At 44.2% G+C, this 24,058-nt stretch overlaps 2 protein-coding genes across 3 annotated transcripts in view; one reads left to right on the forward strand and one right to left on the reverse strand.

Annotated features, from left to right (window-relative positions):
* The window catches only part of C6H10orf105 (chromosome 6 C10orf105 homolog), a 193,043-nt gene that overhangs the window by 87,759 nt on the left and 81,226 nt on the right, over positions 1–24,058 (forward strand). Inside the window, exon 1 of one of the 2 annotated variants that reach the window (XM_069240564.1) lies at positions 22,601–22,785. The exons of the other annotated variant lie outside the window; for it this stretch is intronic. The gene's annotated coding sequence lies outside the window, so the exon portion shown is untranslated. Of the gene's footprint in view, positions 1–22,600; positions 22,786–24,058 lie in introns of those variants that run through there. 2 annotated transcript variants of the gene reach the window in all.
* The window catches only part of LOC138301758 (cadherin-23-like), a 1,629,754-nt gene that overhangs the window by 17,423 nt on the left and 1,588,273 nt on the right, over positions 1–24,058 (reverse strand). The window lies entirely within an intron of this gene.

Genomic DNA, 24,058 nt, shown 5'->3' on the forward strand with positions numbered 1-24,058 from the left:
ATGAAGACAGTCTCTGAAAAATGAAGGCCATCCATTGGTTAAGACACGTCTGCCAATGGCAATCAATAATCCAAGAGAACATTTCACTTCAGCTTTGTGGGGTTTATCTCGTTCTGAGATAATCGATTATATAAAGCTAATTTTAATCACTAAAGCACTGGTAGGTGAATTGACTGCATTAGATCATCGAACTCACCTAAACAATGGATCGAACATTCGATTTAAATATAGTCCACTCTTTGATGATAGACATGGAAGTGATTGAATGGAACGATAGCGATCACTATGCCTTACAGATACTAATGCAGGGAACTGAGTTAGGATTTTTGGACAGAGAATGTTTATAAAGTGTAGTGCCATTACTAGTGACAAGTTACCGTAGAAGTATTAACTTGGCAAAAAAAGTAAATTGCCATAGATTACTTGCTAGAATATAATCTACAGTGGTGACTACCTTAGATCCATATAAAAATACTAATACTGTATAGCTGAGACCTCAAAACCCTTAAATCGCATAGAACTGTTTAGCTGCCTGAAGGAAAACATTTTTAGGCTTGGGCAAAAAAAAATATATAGCCGGAGTAGTCAGAGTAATTTTGGTAATTTTGTGTTACTCTTGTGACACGAAATTACCGAAAATATTGCAATTAGTCTCACTCATGTCATTTCGAGTAATTTGGAGAAAACAGGCCCATAGCACAGGAACAGAGCATGTGCAGATGGTGGATTCTGCTGTTCATGTTCTGTTACATTTAATGCTAATTTCTTCGTTCCCTCTGGTCCATTTTGGCCTAATGAGAAAACTAGTGCTATTTGCTGGGTTACAGTTCTTAATTATTCTGCATAATCTTGCTTAATTTTGCTGTAGTTTTACGCAAGGAGTTTCGTTTGCGTGATTACAGTACAGCAAATTATGGAAGTTATGCCCGCTGCTAATTTTTTAACAGACTATATTGAGACCCCAATAAAAGATAAACAAACACTTTGGTATACAAAGAACTGCAGATAAGGAAAGAAAAAAATTACAGTACGCAATAAAAACCGACATTAAAGCTCTAATTAATGAAGCCAGAAGAGGTTATAAGGGTAATACATCGAAAATACATAAAATACATAAAAATACATAAAGGTAATACATCGAAAAAAGTCTTGGGACAACTAAAATTGGTCGGACATCTGGACACATTAAAGAGAAACAACTTGAGAGTCTCTTGGCATAAAGCTGGAATATAGCTGCTCGTGGTATTTTAAAATCTAATAACTTGCCGGAAGCATATGTCATCCATCATGTATGGGAGAGTCACCTTACTGCCCTGTATGCTGAGTTTAATGGAAAAACTATCATAGTAAGCACAAAGGTTGTTTCTCCCACCTATCCAATGATCCTGCGTTCCTCAAAGTACTGAGGAAGCCATTAGTATGAAGAAAGAGAAAGTCCCAGGTCCTGAAAAAATCCCTGGAGATTTATATTTATCAGAACATCAGATCTGGAACTCCCATATATACACACTTTCACAAATGCTATTGTGATTGGTGGTGAAATCCCAGGCACATGGCAGGGAACATAAATTGTTCCCATCTATAAAAAAGTAAAAAAAAGAAGACCCAGCCAACTACAGACCTATAAGCTTGTTAGATAATTTTAGAAACATTTCTGTAAATACTTAGGCCCATATTTATACTTTTTGAAGCTAAACTGCGCTAACGCAGTTTAGCGTCAAAAAATTTAGCGCCGTCTAATGCCATTCTGAAGCGCCATGCGGGCGCCGTATTTATGGAATGGCGTTAGCCGGCGCTAGCAGACCGGCGCTGCCTGGTGTGCGTGGAAAAAAACCACGTAGACCAGGCAGCGCCGGCGTAGGGGGAAAATGGCGTTAGGGCGTCTTAAAATGGGGCAAGTCAGGTTGAGGCAAAAAAATCGCCTCAACCCGATTTGCGCCATTTTTTTCGACGCCCAGACGCCATTTAAATGACTCCTGTCTTAGTAAAGACAGGAGTCATGCCCCCTTGCCCAATGGCCATGCCCAGGGGACTTATGTCCCCTGGGCATGGTCATTGGGCATAGTGGCATGTAGGGGGGCACAAATAAGGCCCCCCTATGCCACCCAAAAAAAAAAAAAAAAAAAATGTATACTTACCTGAACTTACCTGAATGTCCCTGGGATGGGTCCCTCCATCCTTGGGTGTCCTCCTGGGGTGGGCAAGGGTGGCAGGGGAGGGCACCTGTGGGCTCATTTTGAGCCCACAGGCCCCTTAACGCCTACCCTGACCCAGGCGTTAAAAAGTGGCGCAAATGCGGGTTTTTTTGACCCGACCACTCCTGGGCGTGATTTTTGCCCGAGAGTATAAATACGACGCATTTGCGTCGCCGTCATTTTTTTAGACGGGAACGCCTTCCTTGCATCTCATTAACGCAAGGAAGGCGTTCACGCAAAAAAATGACGCTATTTGCCCATACTTTGGCGCTAGACGCGTCTAACGCCAAAGTATAAATATGGCGTTAGTTTTGTGCCGAATTTGCGTCGAAAAAAACGACGCTAATTCGGCGCAAACGGAGTATAAATATGCCCCTTATTATTTAAACTTCAAGAGTGGGTGGATGACTAGCGTGTCTTGACACAGTAACGTAACGAAACATCAGGGGGCCCACCAGTAAAGTACATGGAGTGGTCCCACCCCCCAGACCCAATCAGGATCCCAGTAAGTGTACTGTGGTGTACTGTGCTGAGGCCCTCTCCCCCTGCTTTTGCCCCCTTGCCGCATCACAGGGGCTGCAGGGACTAATGTTACACCACTGTCCTGACAGATCTGCAAGCTCACTTCAGAGATAAGTAAGCACCATTGCCCAGGACTTCTGATTCATTACCACGTGGCAGAAGTTCATCTCCTTTAAACAAGACCACCTTTACATTGCAGTTGCTGATATGAGAGTGGCTTTCGAGCTAGGACAAAGAGATCTAATGTGGGAGGTATTGAAAAGTTAAGGTATACTCTTTCAGTCTTCCCAATGCATTTACACTCTAACATCCATGCACAAGTGAGATGGAGCATTCACAGCAAACTCCTGTGTGCTGGGCCCTACTTTATCTATCTTGTATATAAATTGAGTCATTGACATCCTGGAGGAGTGCCAGAATGACGCATCAAAGTCATCTGGGCCAAACATTCCTGCTTTAATGTTTGTAGATGATACTTTATTGCTCTTGTGAACACCTATGAGCCTGCAAACGTTATTAAATAAGTTTTCAAAATTTTGCTCACTCTGTGTGCTTGAGATCAACCAACATAAGACTAAATATTAGGGTATAAATTCTTCCCGCACATCTAGGGCGATGTAATGATAGAGGATACAAAAATAGAGAGGGTAAAAACTTCGATTATCTAGGAGTAAAGCTTACTCACACTTTATCATGGGTCTCATAAATCATTAAAAGCCATTTGGTACTCATATATAATGTGGTCCTAGTAAGAAAAATATTTAGGGCAACTACAACTAGGATGATATCACCAGTACTAGACGTTTACTGGACCAAGGGATTGGGAGGGGCCCTATATGGAGCAGAAATTTGGGGTACTGGAAATGTTTCCCCATTAACCAAATTTGAAAATGACTTCCTGTGATCCTTGTTTGGTCTACCAAGCAGTGATACAAGTTTTCCTCTACACTTTGATTTGGCATTAACAAAGGTAGCACACATAGCCAATCTAACAAAATTGTTATATTTGATAAGGATGAGGATGGTGGAAGAACTGAAACACTATTAGATCAGATGTTGATGGAACTGATTGACGCAGAGAGGGATTGTATTACTCGTGGCTTAGATATGTAAATTCTGGCTTTGTTTGCTTGATTCAGAAGATCTTTGGGTTAGCCCTAGGTGCATAAAGGGTACTATGACTAACACTTTTAACAGATAATTATGGCCTATATGTAAAAGGCAAAATGGGTACTGAGATCAAAAAGGGAACTAATAAGGAGCTTTTTGGATCATGAATGTGCCCCAAAATTCAAGCGTTAAATGGATAGGATCATACATTACACCACTAAAAATCTCCGTATCCACTTTACAATTCGTATGTTATCACGAATTGATGTATCTCTAAATGGTGCAGGAAGTGAGCACTGCCGCATCTGTAAAACTGATCCTGAAACATAAGAACATTTCCTGTTTTTCTCCCCAGCATATAGTAGCCCAATGAGAAAATTGACAATCTACTGATGCTCGTCACTTGGTCTCTGACAATACTACCACGCATTAAGGAGATGTAAGTTAGTTACTGCTGATCTAATTATTTTCGGCTTACCCACATTCCTCTTGTGGGCATGCATTAAGTACTTCATTAAATATAATATATAGCAGATAATGCACTTTTCGTATATGTTAGTCTAGCAACGCTTTATGAAACATGAACTGAGTTTATATACTTTTCAATCCTGTTTTTATTGGAGTTTTATTCGACTGCATATTATTTGTTGAACTGTTTATTGTAAGTTATATGGGGCACACTCTGAAATAAACCTTCTAAAGTTGAAATTGGGCTGTTTTTAAAAAGCAACTTAAAAAAAAAGTTTACTTCAGAGCTGGTAGTGAACACCTGTCACTGGCTTGCTTTTCTTGGATGATGCCCATCTGACCGAGATGTAGAATCTGACCCTTGTGACCCACTTCTGTACCTAATGAAAGCTGTGGGCCTATCAGCAAGTATCAGGATTCAAATTTAACGTAAATAAATAAGTGATTCTAAACATTACAACTCTTATAGACCAAATCCAGAGGTATTGGGTAGAAAGGCAGCCAGAACAGTGTAATTCCTCCCAAGAATATTATACATATTCAAAACGATGACCCTGCATATTCCATATAGCTGAATTAGAATATTAACGTAAGACTTCATCAGGCACATTAAGAAAGAAAGAATAAGTAAATGTCAGTGCGTACCAAAAACCACATCAGTGTAGACTGGGGGCTCCCAAAGTTATTATTCATTATAATCATGCTTCCCAGTTGGGTTTCCTACGACATTGGACCAAAAGAGACCAGAAAGGATTGGTGCATGATGGACATATGTTGATTAGGGACCATTATGGGAAATTCCATGGAAACCAACGGTATAGAGAGACCCCCAACTTTACATGTCAGCAGTAATGAGGGCTACATTACAGGTCTGAATGCAAATTTCATTGTTTCTGTTGCAATGGGTTCTGTCCCTGTTGCGCGCCCAGGTTTTTGGTCTTCTGATCATCTGGTTTTTGGACCTTTTACTGTGAGTCTCACTACAGGTGTCTCACCCACGGTAATCACATGGCAAACGGATTGCACGTATTAACCACCGGTGTCAGACTTTTAAGATAAGGCTGTTGTGATGCAGTAGGGGCACTTGGCTGATTACATGTGAACACGTGCACATGCATGTGCACACGTCTGAGGGCCGCATGTTGGAGACTACTGTTGTGCACAGCCGCCCAGTAACAGTGGACTGTTAGCCTGGTGCAATGGGGACTCTGCAAGGTTATGTATTCACCTGGGATAGGGCTCATGAGGGTTGTGTACACTATTAGAGAAAGTCAGTGAGCTTTACTATTTTAACTATAGTGCCAACCCATTATATATATTGCAAGGGAACTGCCTCAGAATGTAGTTTCACTTCACCTTATACTACAGAGATCAGTTAAGCCTTGAATTGGAGTGTACCTTGTGCGAGGAAACCAAATTTATAACTTCCAAAATGATAACTGTACATCTTATGTGTCATTCACAGTTGCCATATTTTCATGGCTCAGCTCAGAATCAGAGCCGAGGCCTTGTGTCACCCTGCTGTGCTGTAATGCTGGCTATATTTTACCCCCTGCTCCATCTTGCCCACTGCCTCAATTTTACATAACATATAGGAGTGAGGGAGAGATAAGGATGTACCAGAGAATGTTTATGGTACAGCAGGTAACAGTACGGTCTTGGGAGCGCACTTTGGGATATGGCCAATCTCTATTCAACTATTCAGCTATTTCAACACTGTCCTGGTACAGCCAGCGTTTGAACAACAACTCACTGTATGAGAAGGGGACTTTTCTAGAATTCTCCTCCACAGCTTGTTTAAAGAATATAAGAGGGAAGCTTGGTGACTGGGGTTAGACAGAACTCATTTCCGGGAGGGGACGCCTTGGTCAGATCCCATTGTGGGTAGTTCTTTCTTTTTACTGTCGTTTGGGTTCACAACTTGAAGCTGGCAAAAACATGACGTCACTGTCAAGCCCCATGGCGATGCATATTTAATTCTTAGTTTTAGCTTTGCGTTGTGCATGAATATATAATCACTATATATAGATATATATTATCCATGGTTGAAGTAGTGTATTTTCTTTATTTGTTTCTATTATCATTATTATTCTACTGTTGTGATTATTTTTAGAAGTGTACTTGTGTTGCTGCATTTGACATAAACGCTTTCTCTGTACGAACCTCGAGAAGTGCCTTAATAAATTCATTATTCAGACTGAGAGTGCTGCATTGTTGGAGTTCCTTTCATTTTGTCTTCTCTTAGTCTGAAGTATAGCAAAAAATGTTGGCGTAGTCAGAAAGGAGTGAAAGGTTGAAAAGGGTAAAATTTAAAAGTAAAATATGTTTGGCAAGAAGTCAAAAGCAGCTTTACAAACCATTCACAAAATTGTATGTGAGATTCCAGGTTGGATCAATGAACCTTATCATTTCGGGCGAACAAGTGGTCTTGTTTTTCGGGGCTTTCTGAGTCCTGGGATGAATGTCTTGGGGACGCAGAGCCCCCAAAATGTGCTTCTATGTTTAAAAAAGTACCTTTTGAACGAAGTGGTGATATATCTATTTATGGCAGTGAGGGTGGATACCGCTCTCTGCCTGTAGAAAAATGTATGAAAAATGCAAGCAGTTGGAACGGGAGAATCAGCAATTAGAAAGGCAGTTAGTTGAAACAAAAAATACTGTAACTATCCTGTCTTGTCAGAATAAGCTACTGCAAGAAAAGGCCGATACCTAACAGTCCGTGGCAGAGAAAACCGCTGTTAAAGTTACGCAGAACAAATTTTGAAAATGCAGTGGTAACATAAATCAAAAGAAAGTTTGTTTAACAATTGCCAAAGCAGGATTAGATTGGAAACCCGGATTTATGGGACACAAATATATGGGAAAGTACTGACTTTTCGAATTCCAGTGATGAAGAGGTTAAAAGAGGTGAGGGCCAGTGTGAGCCGAGTGGGAACAGCAGGCACAGCAGCTCTACATTAACAGGAGTCACAAGCCCCTGTGCAGGATGAGGAGAGAGTGCAGGAGGTACTGCAAATAAAAGTCACCAGTGAGAGGAGGTGAACCATTTGAATCCTTGTCCCCTGAGGATAAGACGCATGTATGGTTTACCAATGGTTCCGCCAAATATGTGGGGGCCAAAAGACATTGGAAAGCAGTTTCATATAACCCAGTCACCAAAAAGCTGTTGACCACTGTTGGACGTTTTAGTTTATGCAGGGTCATCCCCAATCTTTTTGCCTCCTGCCTCCTATTTTGTCTGACCTGTTGCTGTTGGCTTTTGAACTCTGAGCACTTTACCACTGCTAACCAATGCTAAAGTGCATATGCTCTCTCTGTAAATTGTATTGTTGATTGGTGTATCCATGATTGGCATATTTGATGTTCTAGTAAGTCCCTAGTAAAGTGCACTAGAGGTGTTAGGGCCTGTAAATCAAATGCTACTAGTGGGCCTGTAGCACTGGTTGTGCCACCCACATAAGTAGCTCTGTAATCATGTCTGAGACCTGCCACTGCAGTGTCTGTGTGTGCAGTTTTAACTGTAAATTTGACTTGGCAAGTGCACCCACTTGCCAGGCCTAAACCTTCCCTTTTTACATGTAAGACACCCCTAAGGTAGGCCCTAGGTAGCCCCAAGGGCAGGGTGCAGCGTATGGTTAAGGTAGGACATATAGTAATGTGTTTTATATGTCCTGACAGTGAAAGTTTGCTAAATTTGTTTTTCATTGTTGCAAGGCCTGTCCCTCTCATAGGTTAACATGGGGGCTACTTTTAAATCTGATTAAAGTGTAGATTCCCTTTGGGAGTGGATAGATATGTGGCGTTTGGGGTCTCTGAGCTCACAATTTAAAAATACATCTTTTAGTAAAGTTAATTTTGAGACTGTGTGTTTGAAAATGCCACTTTTAGAAAGTGAGCATTTTCTTGCTTATACCTTTTCGTGACTCTGCCTCTTTGTTGATTCGCTGTCTGGGTCATTTTGACAGTTGGGCTGGCTGCACCTCTTACTAGACAGTGACACAAAGGATGCTGGGGTGTAGACTGCATTTCCTGATGAGCCGTCTGTGCTAGGAGGGAGGGAAGGAGTGGTCACTCACACCTGAAAGGGCTGTGCCTGCCCTCACACAATGCAGACTCGAACCCCCTGGTGAGTGTCTGGGGCCTGGCCTGGGCGAGGCAGGATTTCACAATCAAGAGAGACTTTGCTTTGAAGTAGGCCTACTTCAAAAGAGAAAATGGGTATAAGAAGGGCACCCAAAACCACAGATTTTAGAACACTTCTGGAAACCAAGAGAAGAGCTGAAGAGCTGAGGAAGGAGAGCTGCCCCGTGTGTGACTGTGCTTTGTGGAGCTATCCTGAAGTTGATGTTTCTGCCAGAGTAATATGGCAAAGACTGGACTTTGTGTGCCTTCCATCTTATGAAGATCTCCAAGGGCATGATTTAGAGCTTGCCTCCTGTTGTTTGAAGTCTCAGGGACAGCAAAGACTTCTCTCTGCCAGCACCTGGAGTCTCTAGAGAGGCTCCTACTCTGCCAAGTGGTGCCCCCCATCCAGCTCCTGGGACCCTGAAAGCAGAAGCTGGCAGCCTAAGAGGAAGAAATCCACACACAGGATGCCCGTTCAGGGAAAAGATCGACGCGACTCCGATCTGCGGCTGAAAAATCGACGCGCCGCCGGCTTCGTGGCTGAAAACGGAAGCTCGCCTGCAACGAGACCGAAGAATCAACACACGGAACTGGAGAAACGATGCGCAGCATCGCTGACAGAGGCTGGTGAGATCGCAACCCACGCTGCGTGGTTTTCGGATCATCGTGCGGCTGGATTTCCGACGCAAGTACCGCTGGGTGTGTAAAAACTATGCAAAGCCTGCCCGGGCCCGAGAGTGCTGACCGGATCGATGCATCCCTCTCCTGTGGAGAGAAGAAACGACGTGCCCGACCCGACGAAAGGAGAAACGACGCAAGGTCTCGCATGTTAGTGAAATTGACGCATCACAAGCCCTTTTTGACGCACACTCGCTTGTGCAGGGTTATTTTTGATGCACTCAAGGTAAACTTTTCACGCTAACAGTGTTAGTGTGTGTTTAGAACTACATGAAGACTATTTTTGATTTTTAATTGATGACTTGTGTATTGTGGATTTTTGTCATTTTGGTCTTGTTTTGTTTGGATAAATATTTTCTATTTTTCTAAACCTGTGTTGTGTCATTTTGTAGTGTTTTCATTGAATTACTGTGTGTGTCGGTATAAATACTTTACACCTCACACTCTGAAGTTAAGCCTACTCCTCGTGCCAAGCAACCAAGGGAGTAAGCAGGGGTTAGCTGAGGGTGATTCTCTTTTACCCTGACTAGAGTGAGAGTCCTTGCTTGGACAGGGGATAACATGACTGCCAACCAAAGACCCCATTTCTAACAACCACTACAAGAGAAGGGAAGAGTAGTCAATGTGCAGAATTGTATGCTGTGTATCAGACATTGAAACAAGAATTGCCTGGAACTTGTCACATTTATACTGATTCTTGGTCCACTGCCAATGGGTTAGCCACCTGGCTTCCCACATGGCATGCACATAACTGGCAAATTCTTTCGAAGGAGGTGTGGGGGAAAGAACTGTGGCAGGAAATATGGAAAAAGCTTGGGCAAAGTACCATTAGTGTGTATCATGTAGATGCTCACTGTCCCATTGACTCACTAGAACGCAGGTTCAATCCCCTTGCACACGACAAACAAAAATCTCAAAGGCAGAAGTGGCGACACAGGATTCTGACTTTGTGGGGATGGCTAGATGGGTACACCAAAAATGTGGACACCTGAGAGAGAAAGCCACTGACAGGTGGGCAGATATTAAAGGGATACACATTCCCCTAGATTTGATAAAAACTGTGATCGTGCTCTATCCTGTTTGTCAACACACACAAAAGAGAATGTCCCCGCAAATTGTCAAAGGTCAGTTAGGAAGAGGGAAGTTAGCAGGACAGATATGGCAAATTGATTACATTGGGCCACTACTGATTATTCGCGGGTGTCAATACGCTTGCATAGTAGTAGACACCTATTCTGGTTACCTGATTGCTGTCCCCTGTAAACGTGCTACTCAGTACAATACCATTAAAACTCTGGACCTGTTAATGTTATATTATGGAGTCCCACTCAAGGTCCAGAGTGACAATGAGTCACACTTCAAAGGAAGATTGGTACAAGATTACTGTGTACGGCACAACATTGAATGGATTTATCACATTCCATATTATCCACAAGCCTCAGGGCTGACTGAGAGAATGAACGGTTTGCTGAAAGCCCAATTACGAAAAGTGGCAGATGGAACTTTGAAAAACTGGATAGAGCATTTAAATGAAGCCCTCCAAACTTTGAATAACAGACCACTAACAAATGCTGAGACTCCTTTAATGAAGGTGTTAACCCCAGCTTTACAAATAAAACCTCATGTAGCAACCAACACCATCATGTATTGGGAAATAAAACAAGAAGCCCTAGCTCCTTACAGAGCCACACTAGAATCTGCAGCTCCTGACGTACATGCTTTAAAAGCTTACGCCTTGAAACCAAGAGACATGGCACACTGTGAAACCGGTGTGAGAATGCAGATTCCCCAAGAGCATTTTGGATTGATTGCTCCCAGATCTGGGTTGGCACTCAAAGGTATTCAGGTTTTGGGGGGAGTGATCAATGCTGACTATCAAGGAGAAATCAAAACCATTCCCTTGCATAGTGGGGATACTGACTTGATAATACAGTCTGGAGAGAGAATTGCTCAGATTGTAATTATTCCTGTGTATGGAGGAACACTGAAAAAAGGGACTCCCCCAGCCCTTCTTACAGTGCGTGGAGAGGGAGGTTTTGGTTCAACTGACAAAAATTCTGGTGCTAAGGTGTGGGTAGAATCCCCAAATTGTTCTCCTGAACCTGCAGAAATCATTGCCGGGGGAAGGACAATATCCTCCTGGTTATGAAGCCTGGGTGAGAAAATGGGAGTATGTACCAGCTGACAAATGTTATTTGCAAGAATTATCATACTTGCCTCTTTTCCAGATAATACTGGGAGGTGTCTGTGCACTGACTTTGCTCTGTGGTCCACTTTCAGGTGTGTGTGTGTGGGGTCAAGAGGGACCAAAGAACCCCAACTCTGAAATGACTGATCATCCACATTGAGGGACACCTTTACTACACTTGACTGAAAATGTGTGGACTCACCTGGCACGTGTTGTACTCAACAGATCGGATTTCTGCACGTCCTCCATACAGAGCACAGTGGATGTCATTTCCACATGCCTTGTGGCTGTCCCTAAAATTCTAATGGATATCTTCAATGTCACCAATGAGGATAGAAATGTGCAACAGAATGACATGTTATCCCGTTTTCCACCCTACGAGTATTGTAGGTTTTGCCAAGAAACAACAGATGAAAAGTGAGACAACCACACGCAACTAATTACCTAGAACATCAGCTCCGGTGATGTTTTAATTTGACCTGTAATTCACATCAATGGGCTCTCCTCAAGAGAGACCGTGGGAACAAAAAATCCTCTGCCATTACCAAACAGATAAACATTGCAGACGGAAGGATAATTTAATGTCTTGTCTTCACATGGTGACTGCTACCAGTCACATCAAGCATGTTAAATTACCAGTGGGCTGGTGGTTTGAGTGGAAATATCACTTTCACCTACATTCCTGCTAATATAACTGGTGGACCGTGTACCTTTACACGATTAGGACTCATGGTGTTTCCATTTCGTTCTGTACATACTCCTTATCCAAGGGAAGCTATTCAATTAAGTGAAGACTGTGGTTCTGAAATGCAATTATTAACTAAGTCAGAACATATAAGCTTGAGTCTCTCTATTGTAGGCATTCCCGGATTAGCCGTTTATAATAGTCGAATGATCAATAAGTTGGCATGCTTAATAGTTAAGAATATTAATCATACTTCCATTGCTTCATCAGACTTTTTACTAAATATTCGTGTTACTAGAAAAGCTGCATTGCAAAACAGAGCTGCTACTGACTATTTACTGCTAAAGCATGAATACGGTTGCTCTGAATTTGAGGGCATGTGCTGTTTTAATTTGTCAGATCATTCTAAATCCATCCAGTCCCATATTGACAGCTTACACGAACTAGTGAAAGGAGTAAAACAAGATATAGGCAAAGGGTGGTGGGACTGGTTGTTCAAGTGGTTGCCCGATTTTGGACAATTACGCACTGTTTTGGGTGGGACATTCGTGGTAATTTCTATAGGTATAATGTTGTGTTGCTGTGTACAATGCATACCTAATTTGCTTGCAATGTTTTTACCAAAAAGAGTTATTTTTGAACCCGTATGTTAGGAGAGTCAGTGGTCAAAAGGTGGCGTGTATTGCTAGTTGTATTTTACCCCCCAGCTCCATCTTGACCACTAACTCCATTTTGTGCTTGGCTTAGCTTCAAACACCGTCATATTGGTGGTGCAGGTATTTTTCTGCGCACAACTTATGCAACATGTTTTTCTCTCCTCTCGCTCTCTTTCTCACCAAGGCAGGAATTTAACATAGAGGAGTGAGGGAGAGATAAAGATGTACCAGAGAATGTACAGTAGGGAACAGTACGGTCTTGGGATGTGGCTAATCTCTAACCGTGCTATTTCACACTGACCTGGTATAGCCAGCGTTTGAACAACAACTTACTTGATGGGAGGGGGGAGTTTCTAGAATATTCCTCTCTGGCTTGTATAAAGTATAGTAGAGGGAAGCTTGACAACCGGGGTTAGACAGAACTCATTTCCAGGAGGGGGCACCTTGCTCGGATCCCATTGTGGGTAGTTCTCTCTTTTTGCAGTTGTTTGGGTTCACGATTTGAAGCTGGCAAAGAGATGATGTCACTGTCAAGCCCCTTGGTGATGCATTCTTAATTTTTATTTTAAGCTTTGCGTTTTGCATGAATATATAATCACTATATAGAGACATATATTATCCATGGTTGAAGTAGCATATTTTCTTTGTTTGTTTCTATGATCATTATTATTCTACTGCTGTTATTATTTTCAGAAGTGTACTTGTGCTGCTGCATGTGACATAAACTTACCCTGTACGAACCTTGAGAAGTCCCTTAATAAATTCATTACTCAGACTAAGAATGCTGCACTGTTGGCATTTCTTTCATTTTGTCTTCCCTGAGTCTGGAGTACAGCAAAAAACGTGCAACTAAGCATCAAAGGAGAACTGGCGCAGGGAGCCGGGAGGACCAGCTTTTTGAGGACTGCAGTGCATTGGAGCTGAGGAGGGTTTTGCTACCCTGGTGGGTAGAGCTCGCTACAAGGAGTAAAATGTGCCCAGGATTGCCAAAATCATCCCAACAGGGACCAAGTTATGGCATTCTTAAGTTTGGTGATCTTTGAACTATTTTAACTCCCTCAGAGTGTGTGGGGCTCTGCTCCTGTACCAATAATTTCCCACAGGGCCTGAGGAACGGTGGCAAGAAGCTGGGGTTCATCAGGTTGGTGGAGAGGGCGTGCATGGGGCCCCCTCCCCATTCTCTTACTATTCCCAGGGACCCCATCACCAGGGCAATTTCTGATTCGGGGCAGGGATCCCACCCCCCAGTCCTGCAGTAATGCGGGGAAGTGCTATTGCACTTCCCATGAGTTTCACCTATGGGAGGAGCACTGCTGCGCTCCCCAACAAAAGGTGGGATGGGCCCAGGACACCAATTCCTGGGCCCTGTTATGGAGGATGAGGATGGGAGAGTGCCTCCGTAGCACCCTACATAGTCCACTTTACCCGTGCCTAATGGAATGGGAGGCAGCCACAAAGGATGCAGGCCTGCCTGCTGGAGAGGGCAGACCTAAATGCAGGCTGGCGGCTTCCACAGGCGCGGGGAACTGGCGATGGCACCTAGGGTTGGCTCTTTGAGCTGTCTTCCACCAAGGACAGAAACTGGTGTGCTGGCAACCCCACCCAAAAAGAAACCACGGCGCAAGGCTGTTTTCACAAAGCAAAAACACCGAAGGTAAAATGACGCTGCTCTCCCCAGCATAGCAGGAGAGTTGCCGTTCTAACGTTCACTGCTTTTTGGAAAACGCATCCCATAATGCTTTGCAGGGCCTCTTATTTAAAATGTATTTTCACCCATATCATTGCTTGTGGGGGTCCCAGGATGATGGGACTGTAGGAGGCTGGCCTGGCTTATAGTGGGTACCTGATGGTGCTTACGCCTTGTACCAGGTCCAGTTATCCCTTATTAGTAGATTAGTAGTGTTCTAGCAGCTTAGGCTGATAGAGGTAGCTATAGCAGAGCAGCTTAGGCTGAACTAGGAGACATGCAAAGCTCCTACTATACCACTTATATGATATAGCACTATACCTTAAGAATCACAAGGTACTTTATTTTAGTGACAATGTGCCAAAAATACCACTGAGGATATACTCCCTTAGGAGGTAAGTAAAATATACAAAATATACACACAAACCAAAATCAGGTAAGTAAAAGAAAAGTAGTGCAAACACTGTAGAACACAATAGAATGCAATAGGAGACAATAGGCTCAGGGGAAACACAAACCATATACTCCAAAAGTGGAATACGAACCACGAATGGACCCCAGGCCTAGTGTAGTGTGTGGAGAGGGTCACTGGGAATGTAAGAAAACACTAAGGGTGCCAAGATACCCCACCACAAGACCCTGAAAAGTATGAGTAAAGTTACCCTACTACCCCAGAAAGACAGTAAAGTTGAGATAGGGGATTCTGCAAAGGCAACAACCGACTGCAAAGCACTGAAGACGGATTCCTGGACCTGAGGACCTGCAAAGGAAGGGGACCAAGGCCAAGAGACACGCAAGCGTCCGGGGGGGGCAGGAGTCCACTAAACCCCGGATGTAGGTGCGAAAGGGCTGCCTCCGGGTGGAAGAAGCTGAAGATTCTGCAACAACGGAAGGTGCTAGGAACTTCTCCTTTGGTCAGAAGATGGCCCACGGTGTGCTGGAGGATGCACAGTTGTTTCCACGCAGAAATACCGCAGACAAGCCTTGCTAGCTGCAAGAGTCATGGTTGAAGATTTTGGGTGCTGCCAGGGCCCAGGAAGGACCAGGAGGTCGCCCCTTGGAGGAGGAAACAGAGGGGGTATTCAGCAACAGAGGGAGCCCACGCAGAAGCAGGCAGCACCCGCAGAAGCACTTGAACAGGTGTTCAAGACATCTGTGCACGGCGGTCATCTCAACACAACAAAAGAGGGTCACACGAAGTCGGTGTTCAACTCAGCGAGTTGAGCAATGCAGGACGGAGTGCTGGGGACCTGGGCTGTGCTATGCACGAAGGAATCCTTGCAAAAGTGCACAGAAGCCCTAGCAGCTGCAGATCACGCAGTACATAGGATTACTGTCTGGCGAGGGGAGGCAATGGCTTGCCTCCACCAAATTTGGACAGAAGGACCACTGAACTGTCGTGGTCACTTGTATTCAGCTCCTGTGTTTCAGGGACCACGCTCGTCAAGATGAGAGGGGACCCAGAGGACCGGTGATGCAGAAGTTTGGTGCCTGCATTAGCAGAGGTAAGATTCTGTCGACCCACGGGAGATTTCCTCTTGGCTTCCAGTGCAGGGTGAAGGCAGACAGCACTCCGAGCATACACCACCAGGAAACAGTCGAGAAAGCCGGCAGGATTAGGCGCTATAATGTTGCTGGTAGTTGTCTTGCTACTTTGTTGCAGTTTTGCAGGCGTCCTGGAGCAGCCAGCGGTCGATCCTTGGCAGCAGTCGAAGAGGGAGATGCAGAGGAACTCTGGTGAGCTTGTGCATTCGTTATCTGAAGAGGAACCTTCAGGAGAGACGCTAAATAGCCCTCAGAGGAGGATTGGCTACCTAACCAGGTAAGAGCCTATCAGGAGGGGTCTCTGACGTCACCTGCTGGCACTAGCCACTCAAAGGTCTCCATTGTGCCCTCACACCTCTGCATTCAAGATGGCAGAGGTCTGGGACACTCCGGAGGATCTATGGGCACCACCCCTGGGGTGGTGATGGACATGGGAGTGGTCACTCTCCTTTCCTTTGTCCAGTTTTGCACAAGAGCAGGAGCTGGGTGCTCCCTGAACGGTGTAGGCTGGTTTATGCAAGGAGGGCACCATCTCTGCCCTTCGAAGTATTCCCAGAGGCCAGGAGAGGTTACTCCTCTCAGGCTCTTAACACCTATTTCCAAAGGGAGAGGGTGTAACACCCTCTCTCAGAGGAAATCCTTTGTTCTGCCTTCCTGGGACTGGGCTGCCCAGACCCAAGAAGGGCAGAAACCTGTCTGAGGGTTGGCAGCAGTGGTAGTTCAGAGAAAACCCCAGAGAGCTAGTTTGGCAGTACCCGGGGTCCATGCTGGAGCCCCGGTGATGCATGGGATTGGCACCTAAATACCAGATTTGACTTGGGGGGACAATTCCATGATCTTAGACATGTTACATGGCCATGTCTGGAGTTACCATTGTGAAGCTACATATAGGTTTTGACCTATATGTAGTGCACGCGTGTAATGGTGTCCCCGCACTCACAAAGTCTGGGGAAATTGCCCTGAACAATGTGGGGGCACCTTGGCTAGTGCCAGGGTGCCCTCACACTTAGTAACTTTGCACCTAACCTTCAGCATGTGAGGGTTGGACATAAAGGTGACTTATAAGTTACTTAAGTGCAGTGTAAAATGGCTGTGAAATAACGTTGACGTTATTTCACTCAGGCTGCAGTGGCAGTCCTGTGTAAGAATAGTCTGAGCTCCCTATGGATGGCAAAAGAAATGCTGCAGCCCATAGGGATCTCCTGGAACCCCAATACCCTGGGTACTTGGGTACCATATACCAGGGAATTATAAGGGTGTTCGAGTGTGCCAATCAAAATTGGTGAAAATGGTCACTAGCCTGCAGTGACAATTTTAAAAGCAGAGAGAGCATAAACACTGAGGTTCTGGTTAGCAGAGCCTCAGTGATAGTTAGGCAGCACACAAGGAACACATATAGGCCACAAACTATGAGCTCTGGGGCCCTGGCTAGCAGGATCCCAGTGACACAGGCAAAAACAAACAGACACAAAAGTAAAAATGGGGGTAACATGCCAGGCAAGATGGTACTTTCCTACAGGGACCACCACCAAATTAATCAGCACAATGCAGCCTTCCTTCCAATGGTACTCTCTAGTTCCTCACCCTAAGTTAGGGGGACGCCAAAATTATCACCTTTACTGGTTTTCAAAGCATTTTCAAGCCCTCCCATTGCTGGAGTTTTTGCTCTACAGCTGGGAGTGTTTTGTTCTCTAGGAGCCTTGTATATGTATGGTAACATTCTGGAAGGCTTGAAAATACACAAATATAATGTTCATGTTGTTACACTGAGGGTATGGCTGTGATGCAATGGTTTTTCATGGTAATGCTCTCCAAGGGCTGTCTTTAAAATTACAGTTTGAGGATAAATACCTGAAAGAATATCAAACACAAGGTTTATTCCTGATAAATGTTTTATTGGGTTCTCATAATGATTGTACATGTTTTATTGGTACAACATTATCACAATAATGACAAATACTTATGCAACATTAATGTGTTTATTCCAAAAGAACTGTTTCTTGATGTGTTTGGGTGATCTTTCTAAGAGGTCACCTTTGAATACACAACATCAGCTATGGTATGTTCCAACTACCAATGTATATATTTCTGAATGAGTGCATAGTATATACTAGTGCACGCACAATAAATGTACTTCTCTTTCTAAAGACAAAATACTGACTGGACAATCATTTATTGAGTGTTTTTACTGTGTGCCAGTGATTAGTGATTACCAGCCCACACCATCTCCCTTGAGTAGGCCTTAGACTGCTCCACTTCACTACCTTGTGAGAGTCAAGAGCTACAATGGGGTGTTTGTTTACCACTAAGGACATGTGGATCTGTTACTTGTAATGCCACACAACTAACAGCCTAATTTCCAACAGTTTTCCTCATATTTCAACCACTGTGGTGAAATAATGACTTGATATCAGGCCTAGATAAGTTGGCCTTTGGTAATGGCAAGAGTGGGGGGTACAAACCTATGATGGATGAATTAGGGGTACAGAAATAATTCAAGCACTTGAAAAGTGAATTTTGGGTAAGAAAAACAGAACACTGTTTGTGTGTGGTCAGCTCAGACACTGGCTCTTGAACCCCTTTATCATACAGAGGGGGGCTAAAGACCTCACTCCTTTAGAGAAAAGCCTACTGAAATAAGATGTAAAAACATAACAGCTCTTGCATAGCTCAGCTACTCAATACAATGGGCAAGGGAGGAAAACTCACATTTCAAAAAGTTACATATGTCTTTAGATGAAAAAATGGTTAAATTACATCCTCATCAGAATAAACAATTTTGCCACACAAGCCAGGGGATACAATGATGAAACTACTATACTGATGGCACTACACCCCTGCAATGCTTGCAATGATGGGACACCAGGAGAGGAATACTGGAGGGGTTGTGGAGAAAAGGAGGCCCTTCGCACATATTTCTGTTCTTGTCCCCATGTGAAGACTTTTTTGAAGAATGTGCTACCAGCAATTGAAGAGATTACAGGCTCTGGGCTGGCAGGTTGCCTGGAAGTGATAATTTTAGTTAGGATGTCGACCAAAATATATACCTTACAAGGGAGAAATTGACAACTCATCTTGATTTGCTTCTTTCTAGCAGCAAAACAGACTATTTTGCAACTCTGTGGGGCTAGTTCATAGGAACCACTGAAAACAGGTGGCGGGACAAACTTTTTTTATAAATCTGTTTATTTATTTCAAACCGATAAGCCTTGACATTATTAACTAACAGTAAACTTTAGTCTGAGGCCCAACATTATGATAGGATTTTCACCTGTATATGTTCGTCCCACGATTAGTGTCACATAACATACATAGGGTCCCCATTTGCCTTTCTCCTCCCATTCTCACTACACCCTGTTCACTTTTCAGCCACAGGGCATCCGTCGGCTTTTTTTTGCTACTAGCTGCTCCCTCAAGTGTGCTAGTTTAACTCCATGTCGTCCTCTGCATTCCTCCAGGGACCTCACACTTTGCCGAATTTACACGGCCAGCCTGCGGCCTTGTATACTAGTTCTTCATGTTTCATGCACCAGTTAAGGCCAGAATCCCATTCCACCACTGCTGGTGTTTTTGATGCGCCCAGTATACACTATATCATGTCTGGACACCTTCAGGTCCATGTTACAAAACAGGTGCATGAATTTTTCCAAGATCTGTTCACCCCATATACCCAAGATCACCATTTCCATGTCTAGTTCAACGATCGGTACTAGCCTCTTGCAGATCTTTTCCCAGTATTCCTGTATTTTCATTCAGACTCACAGTGTGTGAAATAGTGTGTCTTGTCCTCCAAATCCCCAGAGGCATCAGTCGTCTTACGCTCTCCCCATTTTCAACAGCCGTGGTCCAGTGTAGTATGCCCTATGTAGAATTTTCAGTTGTACCAACTTGAACGCTGCCCTTATGGCCACCTCCCGACGATAGCCACACGCCTCTCCCATGCATCATCCTCCAGCCTGCCTATTCCCTGTTCCCATTTGTCCTTTAACGCTGTAAGGGGTGGAAGGCTGTTGTTTAGCAGTGTAGAGTAGATAAGAGATATAGCATGTCTGTGTAAGGGGGTCTTCAGCACTCTTATTTCTAAAGGTGTTTCATCCACAAATGTCTAGTAGTTTGTTTGCATGGTTTCCCAGTCTGTGGGCCACCTGCATGTACGCAACTAAGGAACTAGCACTAGTGCCATCTAAGTTTGTATTGCCTCTGCAGGTCTGAAAAGGTCATCAACCTCCCATCATGCCATATGTCGCCAATTTTTTAGATGTCCCATTGCTTGTGGCTGCTAATCAATTGCAGATCTTCCAATGCTTCAGTCGACCAGTGGCGTCTCAAGTGTCAATCTCCCCTTTCAACCCACTGCTACTTTTGCCTTCTGCCAGACCTTCACTTCTGTGGCTTTGGGAGTGGCAGCCGTGTCAACATTCCAGTCCCGTACAAGAGGCTCAGATAGACCTTAGGATCCAGGGCCTTTTTGTCAGTTCAAAGCAGGTTCTTGTTGCGTCGAGAATGCAGTCTTTCATTATTCGCTTGTAGCTGGGATGTTCAGTAAAACAGCCTAAGATTGGGGAGTGCCAACCCACCATCGTGGTGGTGGGTGGATACACTTTGGTAGGTACTGGGGTTACAAACGCTGTCTAAATGCATCAAAGTCAAAGTCGAGATTTAAAAAAAAATGGGACCCTCTTTTGGATTATTTTGGGAGGGATGTCAAACAATTGCCATGGCCCAAGAGGCTGTGATCACCAAATATACTGGGGAAATCTAAGCTAGAGCTATACTATAAAAAGATCAAGTAACAAGGTACAAATTAACTTCTCATCTATGATTCATACAAGAATCAGCGATTAATCCAAAAATACTTGAGAAAGAGATTGACAGGAAAGGGGTGGCCAGGGTGAGGGAGGGTCAGAGTGAAGGGGCTTAACGGCTGGCGATTGAAAGGAAAGTTATAAAGGTTGCTATTATAAAATGGAAATAAAAATGTACTTAAACCAAGAGACGATTTGACTCCAGCCACATGTTGGATCACCGATGGCACTGACCCATGTCATACTCACAAAAGTTGCACAAGCTAATCTCCATTGCTTCAAAAACTGAATTCTCATGAAGTCTGCAAACTTGTTCTAGAATATTTTAGAATACATAAGTGTGGTACTTATTCAGTTTGCCATTTTGTGAAGGTCCAAGTACACGAACACAGTAGTCAGATGCTCAGGCCCATATTTATACTTTTTGACGCTAAACTGCGCTAACGCAGTTTAGCGTCAAAAAATTTTGCGCCGTCTAACGCCATTCTGAAGCGCCATGCGGGCGCCGTATTTATGGAATGGCGTTAGACGGCGCAATCAGACCGGCGCTGCCTGGTTTGCGTGGGAAAAAACCACGTAGACCAGACAGCGCCGGCGTAGGGGGAAAATGGCATATGGGCGTCTTAAAATGGGGCAAGTCAGGTTACGTCGAAAAAATCGTCGTAACCCGACTTGCGCCATTTTTTTTCGACGCCCATCCCCCATCAACATGACTCCTATCATTGTAAAGATAGGAGTCATGCCCCCTTGCCCAATGGCCATGCCCAGGGGACTTCTGTCCCCTGGGCATGGTCATTGGGCATAGTGGCATGTAGGGGGGCACAAATCAGGCCCCCCTATGCCACAAAAAAAAAAAAAAAAAATACTTACCTGAACTTACCTTAATGTCCATGGGATGGGTCCCTCCGTCCTTGGGTGTCCTCCTGGGGTGGCCAAGGGTGGCAGGGGGGGTCCCTGGGGGCAGGGGAGGGCACTCTGGGCTCATTTTGAGCCCACTTGTCCCTTAACGCCATGCCTGACCCAGGCGTTAAAAAGCGGCGCAAATGCGCCGTTTTTAGCCACGCCCACTCCCGGGCGTCTCTTTTGCCCGGGAGTATAAATACCACGTAAAGGCCTGGGAGTCATTTTTTAAGACGGGAACGCCTCCCTTGCATATCATTAACGCAAGGAAGGGGTTCACGCTAAAAAATGACGCACATTCCGGGAACTTTGGCGCTAGACGCCTCTAACGCCATAGTATAAATATGGCGTTAGTTGGCGTTAGTTTAGCGTCGAATTTGCGTCGAAAAAAACGACGCAAATTCGGCGCAAACGGAGTATAAATACGGGCCTGTGTGAGCCACCATACTGGTGGGAACTATGTGTAACATACATTTCACGTACTTGAATAAGGTCTATTCAGAAGTTTTAATCTCTCCGGAGGCAAAATGATTCGGATAAATCAGGATCATTAAAACGCCAGTATTTACAGGGCTCGGAGCTGCGCCATTGTTATACTAGCACGTTCTGCTGAGTGGGCTTAAAGGACAGAGGAAGAAGTATTTGTCAGTCGCACGCGTAGCCTACCTGTCATAACTGATAGATAAGCAACGAATTAAGAAGAGAGGAGTAGCGGGGAAATTAGACTGAGAACACATGGCGAATACGTCATACTAATGTGCTTCTCAACTGCACATCAAATCCCATATCCAGTCTCGAGATGAACTGAAAGCTAGTAGTATTAAGCAAAAAAAACACAGTACCGCGCAACCAGAGCATACCATCGACACTTAAAACAGAGGGAGGTGGTGTAAACTTAGAGCAAGCATTCACATTCAGAAGGCTGCAGTGAGACCCCAGCCCCACCCCCAGAAGACCAGATCAAATCAACAAAGACAGCAAGAGGGCTTCATTCTCTGCCGACCCTCCCCCAAGTTCTCGAGGGATTGCAAATAGTTTTAAATTAAGGCTCTTTTCATTTGCTTCCCTGTAACCATCCCCCAGGCCCGTGTCTCTGCCCACCTCCGCCTCTATGCTCACAGCTGCGCTCTCTGTGGGAAAACAACCTGAGGGGAAGGAGGAAAAGCATGAGATGAGAGCAGAAACTCTATTTAACCATCGCGAATGCAGGATCTCCGTGAGGTAAGGATAAAGCTGATGGGCGCATGCTTTTTGCGTCGGGGTGCAGGATCAGAGGGAAGTGTGCAAGGTTTACTAGTTTTGTATGGGGCCAGTCTGAAACAGTACCTTGAATGTAGGCACTGTGTGATACTGTTCAAGACTGTAAAAATAGTTAAGGTATTTAGTATAACTGTTTAAACAATCTGCGAGCAGTCTCACAGTTGTAGGTTTAAATTCTACTAGGACAGCATTTCACACTTTAAAGGTCGATAAAATGAGCACCGTCGAGTATCTTATAGCAAAAGTTGTACACTCCTAGATATTCACGTGAATAGGATTGGAAACTTTTCATGTTATTGCTGTAATGAAATGCCGACAATGCATTACTTGGGTTAAAAGTGTCAGTGGCCTAGTGATAGCACATCGGGGAACTGTATCTCACGCCGACCTTCAAATCGGGTGTTTTAAACATGCCATAGCAATCGGTAATTAAATCATATTACAGATCACACCAAGGCTGCTGACAAGTGGTTCAAGCTGATGTTTGCAGATATCTGCATGTAACATGTATTTCACAGGTTAAAATTTCAATAAATGCAGAAAGTGACCATCGTTTGTGTACTGCGCCCCCAGATTTGTGTCCAAACTGTTTCTGCTGGTTGTAGAACTTTTCACACTTTACCCCTGTTAACCAGTAGTAAAATAATTGTGCTTCCACTTTAGGTATGGTTGTATTGTCATATTAACCTGCCAATGAGAACCTAGAAAATGCTTTAAAGTGTACGGAGGGCCTGGACGTTAAATGCCACTAGTGGACTGTAGCATCTATTGTGCCATACACTACAATGGCAGTGCAAAAAATAGGTTCAGGCCCACCATTGTGGCTTGGCTGGAACAGTATAACAAGCATTTGCAATGCAGTGGGTCTCGCGTTTGCTCGAGTTAAAGCTATCAGCGTTGTAAACTCCTGACCAGACTTTACTTGCCAAATAAACTGAAAATGAAAAGTAGAACAGTTTCACATAACTAACTGGACTTTTCTTGCCACATAAACTGAAAATGAAAAGTAAACCAGTTTCACATAAGCGAGCCGACGGCCGGCAGGAGCGCAAAGCAGACACACAAAAGGAGACATAAGTTTGCTTGCAGTGAAACGTATTGGCAAAAGTGCAATTAACCACGTAACCGGCAAAAGTGCAAATATCCATGTAACAGGGTCGATGTAATGCAAAGCGCAAGCCTACTGCCCAGCAAGATTGCGCTGCCTACAAATTAAAGAGAAAAAGTAGTCCAG

Source organism: Pleurodeles waltl, chromosome 6 (assembly GCF_031143425.1).
Source record: "Pleurodeles waltl isolate 20211129_DDA chromosome 6, aPleWal1.hap1.20221129, whole genome shotgun sequence".
In the NCBI taxonomy this organism is placed as follows: Eukaryota; Metazoa; Chordata; class Amphibia; order Caudata; family Salamandridae; genus Pleurodeles; species Pleurodeles waltl.